The 23,084-nt window shown below is 35.3% G+C and overlaps 1 protein-coding gene across 2 annotated transcripts in view; it reads right to left on the bottom strand.

Moving 5' to 3' along the window:
* The window catches only part of LOC108728164 (uncharacterized), a 273,603-nt gene extending 251,205 nt beyond the window's left edge, over window positions 1-22,398 (bottom strand). For both annotated transcript variants that reach the window (XM_018456583.1, XM_018456584.1), the window contains exon 1: window positions 22,154-22,398. The gene's annotated coding sequence lies outside the window, so the exon portion shown is untranslated. The remainder of the gene's footprint in view (window positions 1-22,153) is intronic.
* Between the last annotated feature and the right edge of the window lie 686 nt (window positions 22,399-23,084).

Below are 23,084 nucleotides of genomic sequence, written 5' to 3'. Positions count from 1 at the left end.
TTATAATTAATATAATATAATAATATAAATAATATATATAACAATTTTTATTATTATTTTATATACACACACACACACACACACACACACACATGTGAAATGTAATATTTATAAAATTATAAATCAGATTCTATTCCTGAAATCTCAACTATAGATCGTTTAAACATTAGCCAAGAAGTTCGTATCATTTGTTCGTCTTATTTGTCATGTATGTGTAAGCAAGACAGGCAGTGTTAAAACACGAAATCCTGGGTTCTCGAGACAGAGAGTCGCGCAATTTTATTCCCGAGCGTGGCATTAACGCCTCAAATCGAAACGGATTTGCTTACAGATTGCGCAAGCAAATTCCAGTAGTTCGTATTTCCCTGTTCTGCTTTTCTCCTATTTCCTTTTTGTTTCTTTGCTCACGTATAAAAGGGTGAGTAATTTAATATTTAAAATAAGTGCGACAGAGAAGTAGAAAAACAGTTCTTAACAATTTCCGACGGCATACTCAGACAAGGTAAAATAATCCAAATTCCTTCGACTATCATCATTTATACAGATTCCAGCTATGGTTTTCTAACAGCAATACGATAGTTTACTTTGTAAATAGATAGTAACGAGAATAATCAAATTCTTAACTGTACGCGTCGATTTGTCGTGTAATCACACGTGTCTAATTATAAAACATTAACATAAAATATAACATAATATTAATTAATTCTTATAAGTATAATACATACGATTCGTGTCTGCGCATTTCTTTCCTTTGAAATATTAAATGTACCAAGAATTTAGTTATAACATTTATTATATACAATTTTTTTAACCTTTGGAGGACCGGAGGCTCCTTTAGGGACTCCACAGTTGCGCCACTTTTTTCGCCACTCAACCCCATGACATTGACAAAAAAGTTCTAGCCCTTAAAATAAAAAAGTCGATCAAAAACATGCCGGTTCTCAGAAAGTTAAATATACAACCTTACACAAATACTTTCTCAATATTTCAAAATATATCGCTTCTTTACTTCAAAAGTAATGCAACTCAAAAAATTAAACTTTTCAGAATAAAAAATCTATTTTTCAATTTCACAAAATATTATTGACCAATGAAATAATCGGCAAAAAGAATATGTTCTTAATATGATTAAATATCATTTTTGTCACTTTCATTTCATAATTTGAAAAACGATCCCTTTTGAGTTATGATGTTTTGACAATATTTTTATAAAGTTAAGTTTATTCATTTTTTAAGATTAAAAGGGTAATGATTACCTAATTCATTCATGATAATAACTCGAAAATCACATTTTTTAGTTATGTCACTTTTGAAGTACGAGAGCAATATGTAAGAATTACGTAATAATTTTTATATACCTACTGGTAAAAGTAGTGAAAATTAATTTAAGTTAAATACTACATAAACGGTCATATGTAGTAAACTAATATTCTTTTATTAATAATTATTATAATATTTTATTAATAACAATTATTAATATTATTCGTATGTTACTGAAGGATCGGAAAATCATGTGTACTACGAAACTAAACATTACACACATTCTACAATAAATCTAACCATTACTTATAAGCTTAAGTCTTATAAATAAGCCATAAGAAATTGATCAGTCATAGTTGAATATGAGAAGAATAATCGACTAATGATTGGTCAATTTCTTACGGCTTAAGATTTAACGCTTAGGTAATGGCTTATTGTAGAAAGCCTATTATATTAATGAGTTATGCATTTAATATTGTACAATATAAAACTCTAATAAAAAAAGATCTATAATGCGTAAAGTTTTGCAGAAATAAAATACATTTTGATGCAAAAAATTGAAATAGAATGATTGTATCGAATAAAACGTTTTCACTCGGAACATTTTTATTCGATCTAATCTAGCAGGTGAATGTTGACTATTTCCATATCCAAGTAATGCAAATTATGTTGACCGAAATTTATCGCGACTCTGACAATCGCGCGTGAATTGAATCACTTAGAAAATGCAGCCCCATGTACACAATGGTAGTGGCGATGGCTTCTGCGACTCGCTCGTTATCCCAGTTCACGCGGAAGGGTGCATACGAAATTAATTTCTTACGCGTGTGTACGCCAACCGTTATCGATCGATGACCGAGGCTCAGGAACGACAGCAAAGTGCGCCGAAACGATGTGTACCCTCCCGATAAATTATAAAAGACCTGCGCCCCTATTCTGTAACTCTTGATGACAGCAACAATGTCGTTATATTGTTGCTGTCATTAAGAGTTGTGTAGATTTTATACATGATAAAAAAATTGCGCGACGACAATATAACGACACTGACACTGTCGTTAAGAATTACAAAATAAGGGCTCTGCCGTAAAATGATGCCGAACGACTATATTCCGTGACTGAACGGTAAAAATACGATTTCATTTGTTAAAAAAACTAATGATCGCGCCGGCCAAAAGTGTGAGATGTTTTAATTTTAAGTATAATATCAAAATGCCTTACAATTTTAATGCAGCGAGAAAGTTTTAATCTAGTTGCAATCACTGATCGCTACAAGTTTGTAGAAAAACACAGCACGCAATAAAAGTTTAAGTCTACATTGTTAATGCTAATATTATTGCGCTCAGTTTATTTTAGTCAATAAAATTATGCGAACATAATAAAAATGCGAAGATACGTATCAGAGTTAAATTAGCGTAACTCGATTTGTTGAAAGGTGAATTCACGGCTCAGCATTATTCGTATTGTTATTGTTCTTCTGAGACAACGCGAAGGGATGAACGCGTCTGCGAGGGATAAACGCGAAATTACAGCGTCTCCTCCCTGGAGACGTAGAAAAAATGATTATGAATATTTCAATAAACCGTCTCCCTAAGGAGGATTACGACACGACATGACAGTTTTATATCATCTATCGTAGTCTTTGTTGGTGGATCCTAAGCCATGTAGATGGATGGCCACTTGAAATATCACATTGCAGCGGCAAAGTTTGAAATAATTCAGCGAATCAGATTTGACAGATACGTATTAAATCCTTTCGTTCGCTATCGTACCGCGAAAGTTTTTTTAATTTTATCGAATTAAATAAAGCTCGTCCGTAAAAGCACGTATAATGAAGACATACAAATGTATCATTATTATCGTATTTTAAATATTTCATTAATTTAATTTCATTGCAAATACATTTCAAATATATATTATTATTAATGCGAATGTGTTAGATAAATTATTGTTTTAAATAATTTAAATTATAATTTTAACAATGTGGTTTACAAATATCTTAACCAATGTATATATATATATATATATATATAGAATTATCAGGATGATAATATCGTTGCGATAAATGTAAGTAAAAAAAGCGTAAAAATTTCTATTTCTTAAAAATATGTAGTTTTCTATATGCTTTTATGTACGTAGAAAATGGAGTTTGCGTCATTGTGTGCGCAAAAAAAAAAACAGCCCATAACTCGTATGGTTGAATCGACTTTATCTATCGGATAACGATAAAATGTTCTATTTACTTTTTTTACATCAAGGTAGATTTAATTTTTCCATGCGTAAAAAGTGGAAAAAAATGCAAACCACTTTTTGTTTATGTCGTGTGTGATAGAATTTTTATTACGATTTAACCTAACATCCCCAATATTACGTAGTTTCGCGTTATCGCCAATATCGAGGAAGATTCTGAATCAACTAACGTTTTGTCGGCTTAAGATGTTCAGACGCGAAATGTTGTGTTCGTGGAAACAGCGGCGTTAAAATAGATCGCCGAGTATACTTTACCCGAGATAGCTAAAATCTTATGAAACAGTACGTGTAAACAGCGAAATACATTTTGTAAGTAGTAGAATAATACTATTGTCGAGAAGTTGTGAGACTTATTACGCGATGGCGTGCTTATTGTTACAATTTTGCAAGATAGGAAAATCTGTCAGAATATCACACTGTCTATTCTGATACGCTTGGGAGATTTTAATGTAATGATAAAGGAATTAGAAGAGGGAGAGGATGAATGACATAATTGGTAAAACTTCCAAATTTTACTGACTTATTACGGAATATCACGTTATTCTTGAAAGCGAACTGACGCTTTGTAACAAAACTGACATGTTTTCCTCTGCGTAAAAATCATCCGCAAATTCAAGGAAAAAGAGCGTAATATTATTAATTTTTCCAAAATATTTTCAAGCATTAAAATCATATATTACAATTTCATCCGTGATAGAGTTCATTTCGAACATCGTAGTAGTTCTACATTCCTTTATAATACTTATGAGGGAGAAAAAAAAATAAAATATCTCTCGGTCCCTGATGTCGGAAGTCGATTTAGGACACGAGTAATCCTCTTTCCTCGAGTCGTCTTTTTCGCAGGTTCTCCGGTCATTTAGAGCAGCGGCGTGCAGGATTGCACGGACCGACATCGCTGTCGGCGATGAGAGCCGCAAGTTTCGTTACAGAGGGTTGGAATGGTTTTCGGTTCGTGCGATCGTGGCTGGATTTCCAATTTGCGAAATTGCCCGTGAGATCGTGCGTTTATGAGCCGAGATAAACAACTGACCAAGTATCCGATACATCGCGAATCCCGTTTACCCTCGTCGGAACGGATCGACACCTTTTCCCTTGTTCCATCACGTTCATAAACTGCTCGTCATTTCTGAGGCGGTTGCCTGTCTCATGTCTCGAGAAAGGTGACCATCATCTCGCCAATGATCCGTACAAACGTGTCACATCCAAAGCGAACGGCCCACGCTATCGATCTGTTCTCAAACACGCTGCAAATAGGTACCTTCGGTAATGTCACGTCCACACTATTCACCTGCTAATTCCACGTTTCGCGTAAAAGCGTTCGTCACAATCTATTAAGCACGTCGCGTTGTGCGATATGTTTGAAAGACTCGCCGGACAAATTGCGTCCGGGAAACTCAATGTCCCGCCGGTAGATACTCGAGACAAATCTGGACCGCTAAAACATGTAAATGCACTTGGCGATTATGGAGAAGGGGTCGCTAACCCTTAGATGGTCTTCAGAAACGTCATATTCGTGGTAGGAGTTTATCGATCGACTCTCTTGTATACACGGCACGGCACATCTATGAGCTCGCATACATATATTAGGCTTCTGCTCTTGGAGAATATCCAATAAATATTGAATTGTTTAAACCATGAATAATATACATGCCGAAAATGGACTTGGAAGATAAATCCTCGGATAGGTTAATTAAATTCCAATAAATTAGCAATATCAAACGGGAAGAGTTGGATTTCAATAACGTTTTCATATCGAAGTTTCTTGTCGTAGAATCATGTTGCACGAGCGTATCGTATAAAATAATATCGTAAAAGCTTTGTTTGACGATACAGCTGGCGACGCGATCGATTCGTTGTGCATTTAAAAAAATCGGTTGTATCAACATCGTTGATCAAGTTAAAAATGATACGCTAACGAGACACTCGTAAAAATCTCGTATATTTTGAGAAAGCGAAACTGTGAAAAATGCACGGTTCACTAAAAGAGAGGGAAGCATCCGATAAACAATTTGGCAAATTGGCTCGCTCTGGATTTATCGACGTTGACGCTAATAGCGCTACCAGTTTGTAATTCGGTAATGGAACGTTCGATAACGAGTTCGTGAGCAGATTTCGAAAACTACCGAGTATAGAGTTTGTATTGGCTACGAATATAAAACCGCGGATACAGGTTGACTATTCAATTCCACGATTTCGTATTTTTAATATTGTGAATTGCGATAATGCGTGGCGTTAGCACACATTTCATTAACGTCGCGTATGCCGTAACGTAAATTTCGCACGAATGTGTGCGAGAACGCATCCGTTATCGCGTTTGTGTCGCACGGCCTGAAATGAGATGCATTTTCCAGCTTTTCGCTTTGATTTCATTTTCTCACATAAATTTAGTTGCTACATGTCGACGACGATACTATCAATAACTTAAATAACATTCAATTTATATTATAAGAATGCGCATTCATACGGAATTGATCGCGCCTCATATAAGCATGTGACACTAAATCCGATCACTTTTACATAAATGTCGCTTTCAGCTGTCGTGGTGATACAAAAGTTCTAATTGAGTCTTCATCCCGGGCTCTCTAACTTCCATTCTCAAGTTTCCGCGCCCATCCCTTGAAGGGATTCGGAAATTTGACGAGCGAAAAACGTGCGGCGAGGCCCGATGGCTCTTTGTTGTCTGCACATCTAGTTGAGGAGGGATGAAACGAATTTGAACCCCGAACTTTTTTGGCTTCCATTAGCCAGCCTTGTTATAGCGTACCCTCGTTCGGTCCCCTTTTACATTCGTTCCACCAGTTCTTCGTATTACTAGCAGATAACGGTAATGTGGCCACTAGATTGCAGAAACGTGTGCATTTATTATGTGCTTATTGCTCATACAAAACAAACTTTTTACAGACGCATTGCTTTATGCTACTTCATATCACGAATAAACTATATTAATTGTGTGAGATATTTTAATTAAATTTTTCATTTTGTCTGTACTTTACGTATATTATCTACATTCATCATATTTTATAAAGAGAAATGAGAAATTAAGCTTTTAAAAATATTTTTAAAAATTATATTGAAAAGTACAAGAACAAAATGCTTGTGATGCAAGTAATACCGTGAAATAAAGTTTATCTTCACGTCTATCAAGCAAAAATCCAGAAAACAGAAGCCAGCTTTTCCTTTATGCGAGTTGCCGTTTCACTCACCTTGAAGATAATTGGCTTGCCAATTAAAACTTCTCGCTGTTAGTGGGGAATCAGTCTGCATTTACTTTCAATTTCTATAAATATCTCAATCATACGATCTCGTTTATGCAACTCACAATCAGTATTCGCGAATATCTCAAAGCGAATTGTGCAAATTACATTACAACTGCAAATTATATTGCAACTATCACAATTATATCTTTGTAATGTAAAAACTGTTACGTGTAATAGTTTCTAAATTAAATTTCTTATTAACTCTAAAATAATATCGATACGTGAATTTTACGCTAAATGAGCAGGGTCACTGAACATTAAATTATGTCTTCAATGGTTATTATTGAATCAAGTTACATATCATTTTGGATCTCCCTAGAAGGGTTTATAACACACTCTAAATTTTTGAGAGTGAAATTTCACTCCAAGGAAAGTAAAGTTGCGCCAGTCTGGCAAAAGTGAATTTCACTTCACTCATTAAAGGAGTGAATTTCCTAAAAGATTAACTTTTACTAATATCTCGCTTCGCGAGGCAGAGCGACGCTTTTTTCTGCCATAATTGTTCGTTTTGTGTAAAAACACATTAAATGAGCCTAATTTCGTCAAAATTGGATGTAAAAGAGCTAAACTTAACATTTACCTTCAGTTTTTGCTTTCGGAGAGTGAAATTATTCTTCGCAGATATTGAAAATTGACTCTCGCTTGAAGTGATTTTTCACTCTCTAAGAGTGACTCTTCACTCAATCCTATCGGAATGGCGCAACTATCACTCTTCGGGAGTGAAATTTCACTGCTCAATATTTAGAGTGCATTATAACAGAGAACGACATGACAAGTGATTTCAACTTTTAAACAGTTTTGTGATATTATTTTGTGTTATTACGTAGTTTATTTATGTGTATGAATAGACACACACAATTGGACTACATTCTCCATATAATTTCAAGAATAAATTTACTAGTGTGCTTATTGTTTAATAATTAAACTGTTTGTGTTTATAAAGGTCTAGATTAAAAATACTTTGTACTAAAAGTGTGAAATGTATGAAAAACTAATGCTATATTAATCAAGAGTGATCTATTTCCTTGTACATAAAATTTACGTATTAATAACAATAGTGTATTACTCAATATTGATGGCGTTCTAAAGTTAAGTTACTACACTTTGAAATTTTTATTATTATTCTTTTAATATTCCATTAATAAGAAATAGCGTAGCGTCACTTTTTTCAATCGATTTTATTTATATTTACGCTTACACAAGCGTAATTCTTTGATACACATATCTGTTAATCGCTCCACTGACACACATTAATCGTATCTTAAACATCGTGTTGCTCTTATAAAACAGTCTTCGATATCCTCGCTTCATCATTCCGAAAGGTCTGTTCCCTGCTCATAATTTATTCACGCCCCTTCAACACATACAAGCATTTTTTCCACATCTAACGCTACTCGCAAATGTACAACCTCTCTATGCGAATCTACATGAAGCATCGAGCATCCATCATTCACGCTGCGAACTATAAGAAAGCCTTTTGTGTACCTGCAAACCCATTCTCATCAACGTATCAGCCTTCGATCGTCATTAATGTCGGACTTGTCAGACACGTCAAAGTATTCCTTTCGTCACTCGTCAGCCGCTACATTTTATGTTTGCGGAATACGCATGTATTTTGTGTCGGAGAGAATTCATCGAAATGTCTCTTTTGACGTGCCGTTCATTTCATATTTACGAGCTGTCAATCACAATCGATTAAGAGCGAAATTTAACTTTCGAAGTAATAACATATCGAATTTAACATAATGACAGTAGCAGCTCTAGAAAAAGCAGCTTGGAATTTGTAAAGCATGTTTCTCATGCGGGATCAGTTGAAAGTAATGTACATTTCAATAAGCATAAATATACTGAAAAACTGATTAACGTGTAAAATGGATATATTTTGTAAGTATATTTATTTAACCATTGCAATTCTCCCTCGAGTTCTCCCTTTGACAACGCGATGTCAAGATAAAATATTAAAACCGATTGCACAAAATACTTTGCGAAAAATATATATATATTGATTAATTTCTGAGCGAATAAAAATTATACGAAAGACGAGAATTTATAATTTTATAATCGTCATGTACTAATGTTGCATAAATTAGTACATAAATATATAAAAATATTAGCAGAAAATTAATGTACTGGATTCCGCTGAATAATATTAAATGGAAGAATCCTAATATGTGAACTGTCTATGTAAAAAGGCAAAAGCTATAAACATGCGAACGAACAAGATGAACAGTTCGTAATACTTGTAAAGTGCGGCGAAGTGTAGAAAATGAGGATCGCATACAGAGGTGCGTTATAAAGATGCACTAATATCGCGATATAAACGTTCGCACATTACAAGCACTGCCGACTTCATACTACGGTGTAACGTTCGTAGTAACTTTCTACTTTTGTCAGAGCTATTTTACGGTGGAAAAGCGGCAGTATTAACACTTGGCTATATTAATTTTAATAACGATATTAATAACGTCGTTTAATATTTCTTAGTAAATCTAATGCTGTTTATTAATAATAATAGATTTTTGCTACATTTATCGATAATAAATTGTTACGATTTTAAAAACAAAATTTCTCCAAATTTAACGAGAATAGTAATGTAACTTTTATAAATACACAATCAATTAAAATGTAGTCGGATTCAATTACTCGTGTGACAGAATCGTTAGAATGCAAAACATGGTTACGATCAAACAATATTTGTGTATCACGAACTTGACTCTGATGTAGCATAGTAATCACATCTGCGTCTCGAACTAGACAGCCCTAAAACCCCACGGCCTCGCAAATTGCCAGACGCGGCATCTCGCAGGAATCCCAAGGGGCTTATTAAATCTAATCAGACCAATTTTGTGCGCGTCTTACTCCCTCGCGAGACGTTGTCGGCGTTCGTTCCGTTTCTATGCCGATCTCTTTCCTGGATTAACACGTCGCGATTACACTTACGGCGTATTAAAGTCAACTAGCGTGTCGCCTTCTTCAGACGAGCTTTTCTCTCCGTCCGAGATTGAGAGCGGTATTTAAGTTTCCTGTACTGATTAACGACGGAGTTAACGAGGATTAAAATGCTAATAAAATATACCTGAATAGATGACAGAGAAACTTGAACGTGTCATTTCTTATTTAAAAACTGCTTAAGACTGTCAAGACTGCCAATTAAATAATTTAAGTACATCATAATAGTCAGTATTATTAGTCAAAGAGATATCTGCCGATAATTCATTGGCGAATTTATTTGGAGTCAATTTCTTTCTTGCTTTAATAGAAATATAAAGAATAATATGAATTAGATACAAGATAGCACAATGAGACATAACTTATCTTTAAAATTGTTACAAATCTGTGTGAAAATACTGTTTGGTCGTTAAATACATGATAGAATCGCGACGATCGGAATCGCGAATACAAGTCGAAGTAGCGCGGGCGATTAAAACCCTACGTGGCGCCGTAAAACATCCATACTCGCCGATAAAAGTCAGTAGATGCAAGTCAGTGTTCTTGCAGAGGATAGAGTGAAGCGATTCGGAAGATATACTGCCACTAAATATCTTTGGCCCTCGAAACTGGCAGAGAACTTTCACATTATCTCGCACGAAAAGTTTCACGTACCTATTCCGACAGCATGAATTACAATCCATTAAGGCTCGCGTGTTACGCAATACCGGTCGAAAATAGAGGAAAAAGCTGGATGACCGTTGTTTATAAAAATGTATCAATGTATCAGATCAGATAACGTAATAAAAATAAATTGCCCATTCCTATGAAGTAGGTCCGCGTTTATAAAATCTGCATCCAAAGGCTTGTGATCTTGGAGCGCCGCAATCTAGCCTCCCCCTTCAACCTAATAAAAAGCTCTTTTTGCAGTTTCGATTAGATTCATAAATACACTGACAAGATATTATTAACATCTAGTATTTTCTCAATGACAAAAATTATGTTATTAATCGTATCTTGTTAAGAAGGCAGTTTCACAAGTAATATAGGTACTATTAACAACAATCGCTACCTTTCATTTCTTAATAATCTACCTAATTTCTTCATTTTTTAAAACGCTCTTAACGCTTTGGTGCCCTAGTTTTAGTCTTAACAGTCTATGATAATGATTATGATAACCAGAAATTCTGTTTGGTCTCACCAAAATGCCATTAGCTTGGATTAGGTTGGATCTTTGTTGATTTAATCAGAACATTTTTCTCAATGTAAACGTGCTACTGAAGTTATTCAAGAAGTTCATTATCGATTTAGAAAGAGTGAGTTTGAATCATATCGCCCTCTTTCTCTCTCTCTCTCTCTCTCTCTCTCTCTCTCTCTCTCTCCTCTCCCTCCCTCCCTCCCTCCCCCCTTTCTCTCTCACTGTTATTTTTATTACTTTTCTTATTTCTCTTTTTATGTATATTAAAGTTAAGTTATCATAGTATTTTATTGTTTTTTTTTATGTCCATGGTAAATTTGTAATGTTTATATGCTTGAAGGGATATTTCAGGGCGCTAAATAACGACTCATTCATTCATTTATTCATTCATTCATTCATTCATTCATTCATCCAGCCATTCATTCTCTGTCTCTCTCTCTCTCTCTCTCTCTCTCTCTCTCTCTAAAATATCAAGTTAAAGATAGATGCTGATAGAGTTGAAGAAAAATGTTGATATGATTCAATTCTTTCTAACGGAGCACAAGTGCTACGATCAAGGAAAACGCAATTTATACCTATTACGTTTATGGTTTCAGATAAAAGGTTTCATAGAGCCTTATTCGCAATAGCCGCGCAAAAGACTTGTCAGATCGATCGTTCGTTGAAACGGGTGCTCATGAGCCGCGATTTGCATCGAGTTGCACTGCACGACCTGTATTATTCCAACATATACACATACGTGCGACATGTTTCATTTACATGATGTGTCACGCCGGCGACACGTTGGCTGCTGCGGAATTACGCGTGCCCTCCGCGTACAACAACTGTGGCATATCATAAATCTTTTATGACTTCCAAATGCCATTCGCGGAATTCATTATCTCGTTGCGACTCCCGCATCAACCTCGCGATTGCATTATTTAAGAAAATGCTCATCCGCCATTAATTCGGTCGGCACAATTCGATATTATCGATTTCGCTCGCATCGTTTCGCCGCAACAATCGACCCAGCCGGTAAATGTGATCAGAAATGTACATACATACATATAGCGTTGGATTTCATATCGTATAAAATCCAACATTAGCGCGATCTAAACTTGTTATATTATTTGTACCTTTTGCCGAACTAAATGTCGAAATCCAATTTACGGAAACTCAAAACTTCCATAAGTCAGTCATGAATTATAGAAGGACTTTGCCTCGACGGGCATCCAATGATTCTTCTTGACACTCGCGAGCCTCAGTGGATTCTGTCTGCGTTCCTACGACGAAGATCTAAATTTCGCTGAAGCAGACAGTGATTTACATCGGTGGAATCGCTCGAACAGATCTCGCAGCGAGCGAAATGGTCGCGCGCACGTCCGACCGAGAACGTATCCGAAACGTAAACGTTTGTATGGAGGGAATCTCGCGCCGTCGACTGTATATTATGCAGATACCTGGGTAGGAATTATTGCCTGATATCGCACAGGCAAGACTGGCACGTTGTATATTATTCCATGCGTGGCCTGTTTGATGGTAAATGATGGCCCTGCGAGTTACCGCGTCGCGCGCTTTCCTGCGTTGCGCGATGCAACAGCTAGCCCGCGTTGCATCGATGCGAGATACGTCGTATCTTCGCCTATCTGACGCAGAATTCACGACGACAAATTCAGAATTCCAGCGATCGCAAAATTCAAATTTCGGAGAAGCGAAATCTCAAATTTGAACGAAAACAAATATTCGTTATTTTACCGCTGCTTGAAAATTTAATCCACGACGTACGATCCTTTTACCTCCAAGTGACATCGGTCGTTCCAGTTTCGAGGTATTGAATTCATCCCGCAAATTGATTCCCGAAGGAGAGCTTCTCGCGTTCGTCGACCGCCACCGTTTCGTTGTCGTTGTCGTCGTTGTCGTTGGTGCGTTGTCACCGTGTGCGTTAGCGGACTTTTCGTAAGCATAAATCTTTCATGAGAGCGTTCAGAGGCGAGAGTGTCTCGCGCGTGGAGAGAAACTTTGAAATATATCTTCGTCGATTTTACGGAAACGCAAGGAAATGCGTTTATCCGTGCAGGTTCGTATAAAAATTCTCAAATCCTCGGATTTGTTCGGACACGATATCGATTGGTGTACGCAATTATGATATACATATCGCAACGTTGCGAGCGCACACGACTCTTTTTCTTGTATTTATCGACAAGACAGAAAATGTATGTACATATATACGATATACGTGTTAAATCCCAACGTATGTAAAAATTCACAGTTTGTATTCGCGGAAGACCAGGATGAAAGTGGTTATGTGTTTAATGAATGATAAGTTATTGCGCGAAAATGGACGAGATTCGTCCGCCAGGTTAATTAACGCCGTTCCGCGTGTATGGTGCAACAAAAAGATTACGAGATGATCTTCCTCCCTTTCTTTTTTCTTTCTCTCTCTCTTTTTTTTGCGCTCAAGTGCAACGGGAATTTTCTACGTAATCATCATTTATGTCGACAGGATTAGAAAAAACGAGATGGGAAGGTCGTGAAATAACTCAACCAGCGCCGTTTACCCGTCCCGATTCTCTGCTTGACACGGTCAGTTTTCGAGACCCGCTGCGCTGCAGAATTGCAACACGCGGCATTGTACAGCAGTTAAGAGACAATGTAAACGTACCCTATCGCGGTTAGTGTAGTACATGACATTTAAAAATATCTCAATTATAGCGATTGTCGAGCTTTATGATCTTGCTTGTTTATATATGTACGTATCAGAGCGAAGTGCTTCTTCTCCGCAATGTTCAACATTTCGAAGTTATTTGCTGAGATTAAATTTTAATTTATATCAACATATAATGGCCTACAGTGTGCTACATTACTACTGCAGCTGTATAATTGGAAGTCTGGTTTTAATTGTGAAAGACAAGCTCATCGTGAGTGCGGCTTTAAACCAACTACGCCGTTTCACTGTATCGCGAATCGCAGGTACAGTTCACGCAAATCCCGCAGCGGCTAAATTAGATTAACCCGTTGCAGATTCTGTCGAATTGTCCTATTCGCGCACCAATTCATATACCTTCTGCCCGAAATCCATATTGTCATATGGTCCTCGATTCTGCGTTCTCGCCACTTTTACGAGTTTTCCATGTGACAATCCCATGGATGCGACATTTTTCAAAAAGGTTTGCCCTCGGTCTCACGTTTTTCGATAAATCTGATAGTCGAAAAGCATAACCATGTATGTTATTGAAATACCTATATTTCGTTACATGACTCAAAGAAAAGAATGGCTAACTTTTCCTGAAATACTCGTTATCTCCAACGAACGTTTCTCTTAAAGCTTTTAAGCTTTCTCCGCGCGCGTTGCGTTTTAAAAAATTCAGCTCATTAAAATTTGAAACTTTCATCTCTCGGCTATAGCTAATGATGCTTTTTAATAACGCTTTTTAATAATTAAATAAATTACATTTGCCGATATTATTATATATTAACTGATAATATATTACAATATACCATAATACGCGCGCGCGCGCGAATTGTAGATAATACAAATTCGATAGTTAAATTTGCGATGGTGCGGATGTTACTAATTATATAATAATGTATTCCTAATCAGTAGTAGATATTTGGTGATCGCATAATTAATGATATAAGTTTCCAAAGTTTATCGTAACATTTAATTGGTCTGCACTAAATTACGCAACCTGTCAGGAAACATTGCGGATTGCGTTTCACACAGAATAAAATCAGTCTAACCACGTAATGTGCGGAGAACAACTTTTAAACACGTCCGTCAGGATGTTGCTACGTTTTAATTAATTTTGAAGTACGTGAAAACAGTTTTGTGAGACTACTTCAAAGAACATTTCGTTACCCAAAGCTGCATATCAAATACTCTGATGTCCGTACCCTTTTGACTTATATATATATTGAAACAAAATTTCATTTAAAATAATGTAAAGCGTAATAACATGTGTTCATTCATTTTATATGATTTCCTGTATTTATATGGAGTTAAGAAAAAAATTCCATATAACTACATATATGAAAATAATATAGAAGTTATCATTTTCTCTTTTTATTTTTATAAAACGTCCTTTTCCGACCAATATAACGTTTAGTAGTTGTGTGTGTTGACTTTGCTATGATTTCCATCACTTTAACGCGACTGAAATGTATTATCGCACACTGTTACATATCAAAGGAGCAGTAGAAACTCAATCCCTTAAGTTAAATAAACTTTTGTTAACTTTAACTTCCATGTGTACCAAAACGTACACAAATCCATAACATCTCTATTAACGTACGACTTAGTAATTACAAACTAAATTTGAATCAAATTTAATACAATTCTTTCATTAAATTGTTTAACTCCAGCATTGTCTTAGTTTGATATTTAAAATTATGAATTTAACAGTGCAACCTAAAAGCCTTATGTCAACCACGCGCTAGCGTTCGAACAATACTGTCTATATTCGTAGAATTTCAGACCGTATATTTTTTCAAGCGGAGCTTTTATCACGACCGCTATTCCGGACGCATCGTGCGTTGTGTTATCGGCTGCTCGTGCAACGCCGCTAAACTTTAATTGACGTGGACGCGCCGAGTATTAAACCGCGTGGACGTCAATCACAAAGGACACGTTGCCCCGTTGCAGCGTCAACGACACGAACTGGCGGGCAATAAGCGGTTATGTAGTTGACCGTACTATTGCAAGAGTGTCGCCGACCCCGTATCCCTCTGATCGCATTGGTATTCACAAAGTGGCTCCTACAAGCCTTAACGCATTTACGACCGTCCAAGTTTGATACCTTCGCTGTAATTTACGCTCAAGCCTCAAGCACGATTACGTTCCTTGCAATTAATAACTGCACGTTGTGCAGTGTAATCAAATTCCTTTCGATATTGCGTGCCAGGGGTGAGCAATCTCACGAGCGATGTCAAATTTTGAATATACTCGTAACAAATGCAATTTCATAGGTAATATTATCTGATTATCTTGACTATTCGCGTTGTAACAAGACAACTTTGTGACCAAACAACTTTGTTCAGGAACTTTGTCACACATCGAATTCGATATCATCGAGTACGTTTACTCACGAAATATGAGTCACTGTGAGAGATTTTCGCGCGTGCGACACTTATCGAGACAGATCACTAAATGGATATCAATTTGATATCAGCTATCTGCCAACGGATTATACATGACAGGCCATACGCTATAAAATATTTACGTACGCAGGCTTTTGCTCTCAAACACGCTTCGTGAAAATTTTAACGACGTCGTTGCGTGCCAGTAACAATGTAACACAATAGATTTACGACAAGCAAGCAATAAAAAACAATATTCAGTAAAATTAAAAAAATAATGATAAAAAGGACTACGAGCCAAATACAATAAATTCAGTATTAAAAAAATATTATATAATAACAAAATTACAAGTGAAAAGCGTTACAAAAACATGAAGGAGTATAATATCACGCTAATTGATATATAAATTATATACAAATATTTATAAGAAAAATGCCCTGTGTGTGTTATATAATATGTATAGAGGAAAAGATGGTATTATGGCCAGTATATATGTTGTGGCCTCCCTTAATATCTCTGCTATTATACAGCGAATCCTAATTTCTCATTACATTTCAATTTTTTAACTTAAATTATTCAACAATTCTTTTTTACGAACAAAGCATAAATTCTTGTTTTGAATCTATGAAGCTAGTTCAATATTTGGATTAATGTATAACGGAAGTTAATCAGATTTATCAAATTAATAGTAACAATCCATCACTTGTGCTGTTAGACTAGCTGTTATCTGTTATACGGGCAACACAATTGGTTATTTGACAGCATAAGTGAACGATATTTGCGGATAGCAGTGCTGCAGTGGTGAATTTGCGCCCGGTAATACGATTGCGTTACTTTGTAATATATCAACATGTCAACAGCCTTCAGTTATTAAGCTCATACTTGCAACCGTGTATTAACTCCAAAGTTCTGTAGTAAAATTACATTAATTAAATTAGTTTAAAGTTAATTGATATATGAGATGTTATGAGCAAACAATGAACTTAGTTCTAGTTTTTACTTTTGGTTCTGTTGTTTTTAATTTAATTTATAGTTTTACGACGGAAAAAGTTCTTTTTAATATTAAGCAATTAAAGAAAAATTAACGGATTGAAAATGTTTCTCTCAAGCGGAATAAGAGAATTACTTTAATCAAACGCACGAACGCTCCAAACTTCAATCACATTAATCAAAATCGATTTAGTCAAAATCGGTATAATAGTCGTTCAAACTTAAACGTCGTGGACGATTAAGGATGACGATCGAATTATGCGTAGCGGCGTATCAATCCCTTTTGCTATTAACCCGCAAAGCTTCATTACGGCTTCAGTGACCTGAATTCCTAGACAGTGCGATCGCAATTGAACATGCACCGGCGAGTGATTAACTAACGTGTCGGTTCCACAATGTCGCCAGTTTGGTCAGCCTGACGATATTTGCTATTTATTTCCGGCCAGACCTTAATAGCGTTTAATTCTATGACTTGCCGTCTGCCATATCCCACGAATACGCGTCAAGGAATGAGCTATCAAAGTTAGAACAGTCTACCCTGTAACGTTGAGAGACTTTTGACATTCTGGTGAGGAACCGGCTCATTACAGTGCCTGTATCGCAGAGCAACGTACCGTATCACGGGTTCCATTACTGAAACAGTTTAGATCACGCAATCGCACCGACATTCGCAAAGACTGATCCATTGACAAGCTTTGCTAAGCTCGATATTAGTAAGAACACGATTTCCGTAGTAGACACACACAGGAAATATTCTAAAGAAATTATAATTCAGAATATCCAAATGCACTAACAAATAGAAACAAGTTGCCATCCGTAAAATAACTCTAACGTTTATTTTCGCTTTGAAAAATTTACATTCTTAAAATTTTGAGAAAATCGTCATGGTATAATAATATTCATATAATAATAAAAACAATTCACTGACAAAGCAAAATTTCGCTTTTTATAAAATTGCATTATTTTATAAAATCGCATTATTATAAATCTTCCTAAATTCTTTGGATTTTTTTGATGTATTACGTAGGTATTTTGGAAGAATAATGCTTGTCATAACTGAATATACAATGACTTTGCGAAAAAATATGCATTAAAACAAACGTATGACGAATAAATTATTTTGTTAGATTCTATCGATGAAATTCTTTCAGGAAAGTTTATTAATTGCAAGCTCGCGTGAATCGTTTGAGTTTCGGTGAGTACTTGACGCTGACGAGTTTGCATAACGCTTAATATAAATGGAAAACCAGAGAAGTTTGTGTTCTCAGTGTGTTGTCATGATGCATAATTCATAATGATGCTGAACGGTCGCGATCGACATTTCTTTTTGAATAAATTTAATTGAAAGTTTAGTGGGATACACAATTTTCAATAGATTGTTATATTTTAATATAAGTATTATAAAGAAATAATAATGTTTATTTAATCCATAGTACTTATTTGCTTAATATTAGGTTCCTTAGTATTTGCCATATACTACACTGAGAAAAAAATATCTTAATTTCAAAGAAATATTTCTTTGAAATTAAGATATTTTTTTCTTAATGTATATTTTCAAATATTTTAATTACTAACATCATGTATTTTAAATTGCAGTCTATATTTTATTGGAAAAATATCTAATATATATCTGCTAATTTTATATTTAGAATATTTTAGAAAACGCATAATTTTTATCTACCCTCTTAATCCTTAATTCGAGAAATATCACGATACAGTGCGTTGTCATGTACATACAAGCATATTAAAACCATTGTTTCGACCGACTATTGATTAGTAATAATTCCCCCGAGAGAAAGGGGCAGTTAACACGTCTCTAGAGCTCTCATTTGTTCACATGAAAAACCAATTTTGCAAATCGATTCTGCGTTTCGTGCCAAATACCTAACACACAGAGGCGATTATTCGATTTTGAATTACTGAACCTGACATTTTGTTTAACTATTTTGTATAATTTTGCAATTAATTACTTGTTATCCCGTTTCAGGTTGTCATATTTCATTTAAAAAAAAATTCTTAACATATGTTTAAGATTTTTTTAGACAATATCTCGTGCTAAAATTTAATGTGAATAAAATAACAATGTGCTAAAATTTATTTTCCATGAAGCTAAAAATAATGGAACAGACGATATAGATATTCTTATCAGATGCTTCCGCGATTTTATGTTCCTAAGGTTTTCAACGATGATGGTATTGCTTATTGAGCAGAATCCAGCGAAATACGGAATGGAATGCTGACACGGTGCTTGCAAGCGGCTTTTTCGACGTTAGTGCATTTCGCTGTATTTCACTTGGACGTTAACGATTTCCCAACGAAAACAAGATAATACTGGCTTCATGACAAAACAATCTTTAACTTTGACTAATTAAACTGTTTCCGACAGGACACATTACAACAAGGTTTTACGTTAAAAATAAAATTTCTCTCTTTCTCTTTTATACCTATTGTGTTGCCAAAAACTAGTATGAAATATAAAAAAATTGCACCACACATATATGTATCTGTTAAACAAAAATTAATACAATTATTAAATAAAAGAGAAATAGTACATCAGTTTAATCAACTTGGTGGATGGATCCGATATAAATTCTATTTTGTGGATATTAACAAGTAAACGATCATTAATTATGTTACGCAATAATGTTATGTAATAATATCAAGTATATTAATAAATAATTTTGAAACAAATTTTGTAACAGGAAATATTTCATATTCAATGTTAAATCAAATATATGCAAAAACATTGTTAAATCTGCATATTTACCGTCACATATTAGTTGCGTATTAGTTCTCTGATGAAAAATGATTATATTCAACACCAACATGATTAACGTAATAAATAATTGCTTATCGGCCGAGTTATCAAATAAAGTATATAACAAAGAGTTATCAATTTATTCGGATCGATGACACAGATTATTAACGAGATTGTAATAAATTGGGACTATTTTTTTCTGTATTATACAGTATATTATGCTTCAAAACAAGCGAATGTAATCAGCTATCCTGCCGTAGCAAATTAATTGTACAACACATGATGAATAACAGATCAATATGAATAATCAATGACGTAAATTAAACCTATTAAACGGATTAATAATTGAAACCAATTATTTGCGGTCTCGTTCTAATTCGTAAAATGCATAAAATGGAATCGTAAGTGCGTTGTCACTTAATCATCTTAGAAGGAACGACATTCAGATGCTGCTTACAATGTCACACGTAATTTAACATTATTACAATGCCGGTCTAACGACGTAAGATATAAGCGCGAATTATCACGGAGAATTAAGACGAAGGGGAAAATTAAGGCAGCGCCCGCATAGCTAACTGTTACTCTCGTTAATTGGCAAATACGTTATCAGGATACAATACAAATCCAAATTAGTTGTGACTATTGTATTCAGTTTACGAAAAAACAGATACTATAGGGAGAATGAAGAAATAGATAATTACAGAAAATAATGGATGATTAATTTAATTCGGTTATACAACAATAATTTTACGCGAATTTTTCGAAGATTTTAATATCAAATAATGTTCAATAAAACAATCTATTAGTTTATAAAAAATTTCAATATTATAACAGCATATAAATCATTTGAATTTCAAAAAATAGAACGTAAAAAATATCTTACATATGCATACTCACTGTTAAATTTTGTCCAATCGTACACCGTTGGTCAACGCCAGCGAGGAGTCTTCGTGTGTGCCCTCGTGTTGATTAATTAATCACGTTCTCGTTATGTATACATTTACACTGAATTCCGCTAATATTTTATCAATTGGTATCTATTCATTGTGCGCTTTTAACAATCCTTTTTACTTCTCTCCGAGTTGTTCACTATGAACTAATAATACTTTCAATCGTGAACAGCACATTCCAATCTTGCATAATTATATCGGGATTAGATGATCCATATTCGATTTTGAACTATCGATTTTAATTCTCTCGTTAGCCCCGAGTTGATCATTATTTATTAATTTTCACAGCGTTTACTTTACAAATTAATTTGTTTTTATGAAAATTTGGTATAAAATTTTATTGACTGAGAAGATTGTTTAACAATGCCCTTAAATTAAATTTCATTTACAATAACGTTTCAAAATGTGTTAAATACCGATTTGCGAACAAATACGAGTTGGACTAAGGCGGAGCAGACATATTTAATTGTCACTCCTCGTTTGTTCCCAAGATCGGAATTCTGATAACAGAATGCGAACGGGACGACGAACTTTCACCCATGCTAAATTCCCGTTTATAATTGCTATAAGAGCTTCCGATCGTTATTATTATCCTCACTGAATCAAGTCTTGAATGTAATTTGGTCAGTAACTTTCATTGAAACTATAAAACGTACGAGATGCAAAGAAAAGACATTGAATTAGCAAAATTCCGTCACGTGGCATGAAAGACTATGAATGTATTATATTTCACAAATAAAACATTTTATTTCCTAGTGTAACATTTTTATAATTATTGATATTAGAAATCAGAAATTATGAATGTCTCATTGTCTCATATTTTTCATTAATTTTATGATATCGAGATTCCAATCATGGAACCATGAAAATTAGGCAATAGAAAAATTAGAGGAGAGATAACACAGCATATTAGAGAACAGAAATTAGAGAACACACATTAGAAAAAAAAAAACAGCTGATAGAAGCTTCAAAATACTGTATTTTAAATTTAATCGATAACTACTGCCAAACTTTTCAATCATTATTATCGCACGTCGCAAATCGAGTTTCTAACGTAATTTAAGCGGGAAGTTACACGAGAAGTTGGCGAACAGAAAACGAAAGGGAGCGATAGAGAGTTGGTCGACAGGTTCGTAGGTTTGACACGGGGTGAGGGACGGGATTGCAGGAGAGATGCGTCGTATCTTAAATTTACTTCGAGCACCTCGCCGCTGTTTTCCGATAATGGCGAACGCACGATCGGACGTCACCACGCCGGCGTTTCTTTGGCGCGGATTGCACGGTGTCGGAAATTATGTTTGCATAATTTTCAATCTCGCGATAGAAACTACCGACGTACCGACGAGAACTCGCGCGATCACCGTATCGGAGTATCACATCGATCCGCACGATTATCGTAAATAATTGATAACCGGATGCTCCTTCAATGACCGATAACAAAAGTCGCCGAATTGATCAATGAATTCATTTCGAAGATAAACGGATTTAATTCTACCAATTGTCACTCACATCTAACACATTTCTCCGTCATTTCCCGTAGGAACGACGGATTAATCAAGCGATTATTTGCTCGTCACGACTGCTCCGGATTGTACCGCCTGCAGCTTTACATGAATCAAGACTTTGATTTCCTTGGAACTTGTCGCGCACAGAGGGTAGCCTCCCCGTCGTTCTCGACGACGACACGACGAGAGTAGCTCGGCGAGCCCTCGATCTTCACCACCCTTTAAACACGGATCGGGGGAGCGAAGGGCATCGCGTCGCGAATTGCACTGACACTCGCAGATTCTCCGTTTCCCGTAGAAGCTTCCAACACGAACCTCCTCCCTACCCCAGCGCGAGCTCTTACCCTCTTTCAACCCCCCTCGCGGGCCATGGCTTTTAGCGCAAGCGCTTGTGCTTTTCCGCGGACTGCGTCCTATCCTAATTCACATCAGCGTAAGCACGGTCCTGTCCAACTCGTGCAGGACATTGAGAATTTCTCTCTTGCGTCATCTTGCGATTCCGATGAATTATGAGCGGCAGAGATTTTTCATTTTTTTTTTTCATACAAACCAATCTCTTCTCCCCAAACGTTCGTATTTCGTAGACGTTACGAAAAGAATTGATTTTGCGAGATCTTCAATGAATGTAATATCTACAACTTTAATTTCCTTTGTAATAGTAGTAACGAGTACATTTCAATCTCGCGTGTATAAAAAAATAATTACGTCTCTAAAGTATTTATAGAAGAATAATTTTGAATGAATAATTTTTCTGAAATCATAAGAAATTTTCTGTAGTTTGTTGTCCTTATAGATAAATCAATAATTTACTCACAAAATTTAAAAGAAATTTTATCGTTCACTAAGAAAATAGAATTAGTATTTATATATACTTGATGTTTCGCTTCATTCAATATTTAATATACAAAAGTATAAAACTTCAAAGGTTTTGATCA

This window comes from Mycetomoellerius zeteki, unplaced genomic scaffold (assembly GCF_001594055.1).
Source record: "Mycetomoellerius zeteki isolate Tzet28-1 unplaced genomic scaffold, Tzet1.0 scaffold58, whole genome shotgun sequence".
Classification (NCBI taxonomy): Eukaryota; Metazoa; Arthropoda; class Insecta; order Hymenoptera; family Formicidae; genus Mycetomoellerius; species Mycetomoellerius zeteki.
The sequence above is the reverse complement of the archived record's forward strand: the minus strand, read 5'-3'. Positions and strand labels throughout refer to the sequence as shown.